This window comes from Quercus lobata, chromosome 5 (genome assembly GCF_001633185.2).
Source record: "Quercus lobata isolate SW786 chromosome 5, ValleyOak3.0 Primary Assembly, whole genome shotgun sequence".
NCBI lineage: Eukaryota > Viridiplantae > Streptophyta > Magnoliopsida > Fagales > Fagaceae > Quercus > Quercus lobata.
In genome coordinates this window covers 82,866,549-82,871,821 of record NC_044908.1, presented here as the reverse complement: position 1 = coordinate 82,871,821, position 5,273 = coordinate 82,866,549, and the positions used below count along the sequence as shown (strand labels likewise).

The 5,273-nt window shown below is 30.2% G+C and overlaps 1 long non-coding RNA gene across 3 annotated transcripts; it reads left to right on the top strand.

Moving 5' to 3' along the window:
• LOC115989353 lies at positions 1-4,709 on the top strand. 3 transcript variants are annotated; one of them, XR_004091896.1, is made up of 5 exons: positions 1-114; positions 206-294; positions 649-702; positions 1,107-1,225; positions 4,501-4,709. It is a non-coding gene; the product is annotated as an uncharacterized LOC115989353 (long non-coding RNA). The 3 variants fall into 3 exon arrangements; XR_004091894.1 differs by lacking the exon at positions 4,501-4,709 and adding an exon at positions 3,745-4,318; XR_004091895.1 differs by lacking the exon at positions 4,501-4,709 and adding an exon at positions 3,745-4,318 and having other exon boundaries at positions 206-300.
• The last annotated feature ends 564 nt before the right edge of the window (positions 4,710-5,273 follow it).

Below are 5,273 nucleotides of genomic sequence, written 5' to 3'. Positions count from 1 at the left end.
ATAGAGAGAGGCGATAAGGCCTGAGGCACAGAGAAAGAAACAGAGAAAGAGGCAAAATCAGACCACCGAAACCACAAGCACATAGAAAGAAAAATCTATGGCCCATCAACATTGGTAAATTTTTTTTAAGATTTGGCTATGAAACGTTACTTCTATTTGAGTTTTTTTGTTGGATAGGTTTAGATTTGATTTGTTTTTGTTGCAGGTTTTTAAAACACAAAATGATTGAGAATTTAGAGGGATACAGAGATAGTGTTTGTGAATGTTGCTGCCACCATCAGATTATCAAAACTGGTACCGGTACATTCTTTCCCCCCTTTTAGATTTAGGTATGATTTTAAAAAAAAATAACATTTAGGTATGAATTTTGATAGGATAGGCTTTTTTTTTTTTTTTTTTTCTTTTTTATAACTTTCAGAAATTACAAAAAAAAAAAAAAAGATTTTAGTTTTGGCTTTACATCTTGGTTTTGATTCCTTTTTGTTCTGGGTTTTTGGGTTCTCCATGAAAATGTTTGTTTTCTCAAATTTTCAATATTTTTTTCCCTATTTTGGATTACAAAATTCACTAAACCTTTCCTTGTTTTCTAATATCTGCGTTGATAATTTTTTTTTTCCTTTCTGGGGTCTCTGATTCTGGGAATTGAAGTTGCCCTCCAATTATGAAGTTCTTCTTTGGAAAGTGTTCAATGATTGTACTAAGGTATTGCTCTCTCTATCTGTGTGTGTGTGTGTGTGTGTTTGTTTTTTGTTTGGGTGCTAAGAAAGTGTGTGAAAATTAAAAGTTTCGAGTTTTTAGATATGGTTTTTGATTGGTTGTGATGGGGATTTCGTATATTAGGAAATAAATACGGCCCTGTGATGGGGTTTTTGTTTATTAGGTTTTGAGAAATGAGGGGTAGAAAATAAATTTTAATTTAGAAATCTTAGACTTTATTTTAATTAATTGAGAGGGGAATAAAATTATTTGGTTTTGTTGTGTTAAAGTTTTGGTACCTCCCTGATATGGTTCTTTGGCTTATTTCCTATTTGGATTATTCATATTATATGATTTTCTTGATATGGATCTGTTTCTGATGGATTTGTTGAAAAATTGGCTTTATGTAGAGTGTTTGGCTGCATAAAAGAATGGGTGGTGTTTGTTTTTCCATTGCTTCAAAAGGGTTAGCAATCATCAAGATAGGTGATTGAAGACATTGGAATCATATCCTAATTTAAGAATCTAGGTGAGATTCATTCAATTTTTTAACCCTCTTTTTTTGGTTTTTATGTATTGATTTTTCAATGGAAATGGGAGAAAATTTGTATTTTTCTTCCCATGTATGTTTTAGATGGATGATCAAAACTCTAGGGAACTGTGGAATTCCCTGCTAGAATTTGTCCGATTAGGCTTTTTGTTTTTTTTTTTTTGTTGATCCTTTCTATCAATTATGATTGAAATTTTAAAATTTATTGTGTGATGCTATCATAATTGCAAGTGGTTTCATAAATCATAATAACTTTATTAGCAAGTTTTCTAAAATAATAAATACGGGTCATTTGAAGGATGTGGTCATTTCAAAGGATGTCCAATACCATTGAGTTTGTTTGAAAGTTCTTAATGTTTAAGGTAGTTCTTATTAGTAATAAAATGACCATCATATTATTGAACTTGAAGTTATGCTATCTTTGATTTGGACTAACACATTTGATCCTTTAAAAACTAATTGCTATAAGAAGAATCATGACAAGCCTGAAACTCCTCGCTTCAAACTTTCCATTTTCCCTTTTCTTACATTGTTGCTATGCTGATCCAAAAGTAGGCATTTGTAGTCTCTCAATTGCTATTAAAAGTGAGGAAAATTATTAAAATATAACAAGATGCTAACTTTTGTTTTTTGATTGACTTTGTGATTCATTAGATTGATTAGAAAAGCTTTAAGAAATTAAAAAGCTTTTGTTGGTTTTTGAAGTGGTGCTTTAGTTTCTCAATAGTGGAGAACCGCAAAGCTTTTCATCTGTTCTGGTGCTCTTTTTGCAATTGTATTTGCTAGAATATGCTGCCTTATTTCTTGGACAACTTTTCTACCAAATTTGTTTGAAGGAATCTCTGTCAATCAATTACATTACATAGAGATTTAGATGACCACCTACATCTATTAAATCATATTATTCATTAAATCATCTACACAAGGCACATGATTACTAAATATGTCATGATTAAATACATGTGAATAGCTGTTTTTTATCATTTCTTTTCCTGCTTAGTGTAATGGAGAGAACCTTTTGGTTGAAGTCCAGTATGTCTTCTTTTCTTGGTTTGCATGGAATTGGACATTTATTAATATACCATAAACTGGCTGTATCTATCTTCTCTCTCTCTCTCTTCCTGGGAATTTCAGATTTTAGATAAAGGCATTTGATTTTCATAGGAATTGAAACTTTATGGAATATGTTAGTGTATTGGGTAAAATATTTTCAAATCTTAGCATCTATCTAGAGATGGTTTCTTTGAATAAAAGGGTACCCCATGCATAGCACAGGTAATAGGAGGAGGTGTTGCCAAGTTAGGAGAAAATAATGGTTAAAATTCTGACACATGTACATATTAAAAGAGAAAAGTCAGTTTTCTTCTTCTTCTTTTTATTTATTTATTTATTTTTATTATTATTTAATTCCTAACCTGCATGTCACATTTTATTGTCATTTTGGAAGTGGTATTGTGTTTTGTGGTGTAGAGTTTAGGAAATCCTTATTCATATTTGTGTTTGGCCTCTTTGTACTTTGTAGTCTAACAAATTTTAAGTAATTATACTTTAATTATATAAATAAGATCTACTCAGGGAAAGGGTATTTCTAAATTTAAGTTAAGCATATGGATATGGTATCTAATGTAGAAAAAATTTGCATGTTAATTAATCCTTTGAATAATTTAGAAAATCATTTATTAAGGCTTAGAAGTCATAATTGGATGAAAATTGAAGAAGATTTTCATTATTTTAAATTGTGTTAGTTATGAGAGGATGAAAAATGAAAGACCATGTTACTTAATGCAGAAAAGACCATGTGGATACAGAAGCTCTTATTGTTTTGTATGTATTCGCATATGGGACAGCGACAATGGTTTTGGATACCACAATATTGATTGTAAATTTGTGACTATCAAGACTTGATTTTACACAAATCTATGAGTTTTCCCTGTTGGGTGATTTCACAAATGTTAGAGTTGATTATCATGTTCATTGTGTGTGCACTATATTGTGTTTGCTTTAATATATTGTTTTAAGTTATCGTACAATCCAGGATATGTTAGCACTTAGCACAATTAGGCAATAAAAGGAGTTCTTGTATAATATTCCATTTTTTAAATCATCATTTGTGAAATTATGTTTAGTTTATGAGAATGTTGTGGGCTAAAATTTTCCAATACTTTTTGTAATACCCAAAAGAGAAAAGGGGAGGAATGGGGTTAAAAGTGGTGATAAATTGGGTTTAATCTACAGAGACAATAAGAGATATTTCTTTTATTTTAACTTTTTATATGCTTCTTCATACCCTCACACAAATTATGATACATACCTCAAAGGCTCTAACTAATATTGTCATATAAGTTTTAGTTTGGTGTGATTCATTGTGGTTCCTTGGAATAGCATATATGGTGTTTGAAATTGTCATGTAAGTTTTAGATTTGTGTGTTTCAAGCTTTTATGTGGTTTGTAAATTTTTTTACTTAGGTTAGTTTGTTTCTGTGTATCATTTTTTTTAGGTTCTTGCTTGGAACAAATTAGTAAATGCTTTAAAAATAAAATGACCTTTGGAGATTGTTAGTGAGATTAGTAAAGGGCAGACTATTGAAAGCCAAATTCGTAGAGCACTCCACTGCAGAGTGTACTATACAAGCCATAGTCCAGGTATAAATTTTATAAATGTGGTTTTTTTTTTTTTTGTATTTTATTGGGTTTGTTTATGTGAGGAATAATGGTTAATGGGTGTTTGATTAATTATATGTTGAACTGAATTTACAATGATGGGCATGGATATCTAATGTTATCTACACTTTTTTGTGTCAATTGTATTGGATTCAGTTGCCAAGGTTAGATCTTTTTGGGTCTTGTTTATTGTGGTTGTTTTAGTGAGGAATAATGGTTAATTATGCATTGAACTTAATTCACAATGATCTATACTATTAGACATTAAGTACATTTCTGTTGTGAATTGATGTGGACTTGCCGACTGGTTATGCATGGCATCATAATTTAGCTTCCAAATCGGTTTGTAACAAAATTGCAATAGAACTTATAATACCCAGAGTAATTTTCACGTGAATTGGAATTATAGGAAAGGACACATTATATGAGTTTGTAATAATACTATTAATACTGAATAGAGATGAGTCGAAAGGGACTATTCTTTATAAAGGTTGCCTTTTAATATATATATTTTTTTATGGTTTATATATTATCTAAATTACAAACCTATTGTCTTGCCATTATGTAATCATTGTGTTCATTTTTTGTGTTAGGTTTCATCAAACTCTTGACAAATTTGGTGCTATAACTGTTTCTTATAGTGATATTTTGGATTCGCTTAATTTTAAGGTGGCTTATTAGAAATAGGCCCTCAAAGATTAAGAACAAATGTCCCATCATAATATTATTTACAACAAACCCTTGATGAATATCCTCCTCAATGTACTGACTCGACTTTGAAGATTAGTCCCAAATGTTTAGACAATGATGTTATACCAACTCATTTGGATATATTTGCACAATTTTCTAAATGATTTCCATAGTAATAAATTGTTACTATTTGTTTCCCCTTATTTCTAAGTAAGTTATGATGTCAAAGTAAGTCAAGTTTTAATTGCTTTGAAGAATGGTCTATTGGAGAATGGAAGTACATACGTGATGTGATTTGAAGAGAGTAATGTTTAAAATTTTTAGGGGATATTGGATACTATATGCTTAAATATACTAAATTATTTAGGTTTGAATGTATGTAGTAGAAGAATGAGAACTAAGTTTATGTTGGATGCAAAGATCATTAATATGTAAAATGATCCCGCGCATTGCGAGGGTTAAAAACTAGTATTTCTAAAAACTGAAGTGTAGCATTTATTGTTGCTACACTCCAGTTGATCCACATCAGTGTCCACGTCATTATCTTTTTTTTTTTTTTTTTTCCAATTTTCCAATAATTGTTTTTAACATTTTTTTTAATATTTACATTTCTCCAACCTTTCTCCATCTGTTACATTTTCATCTCCCCACTACTTCTCCAACCTTTCTCCCTTAC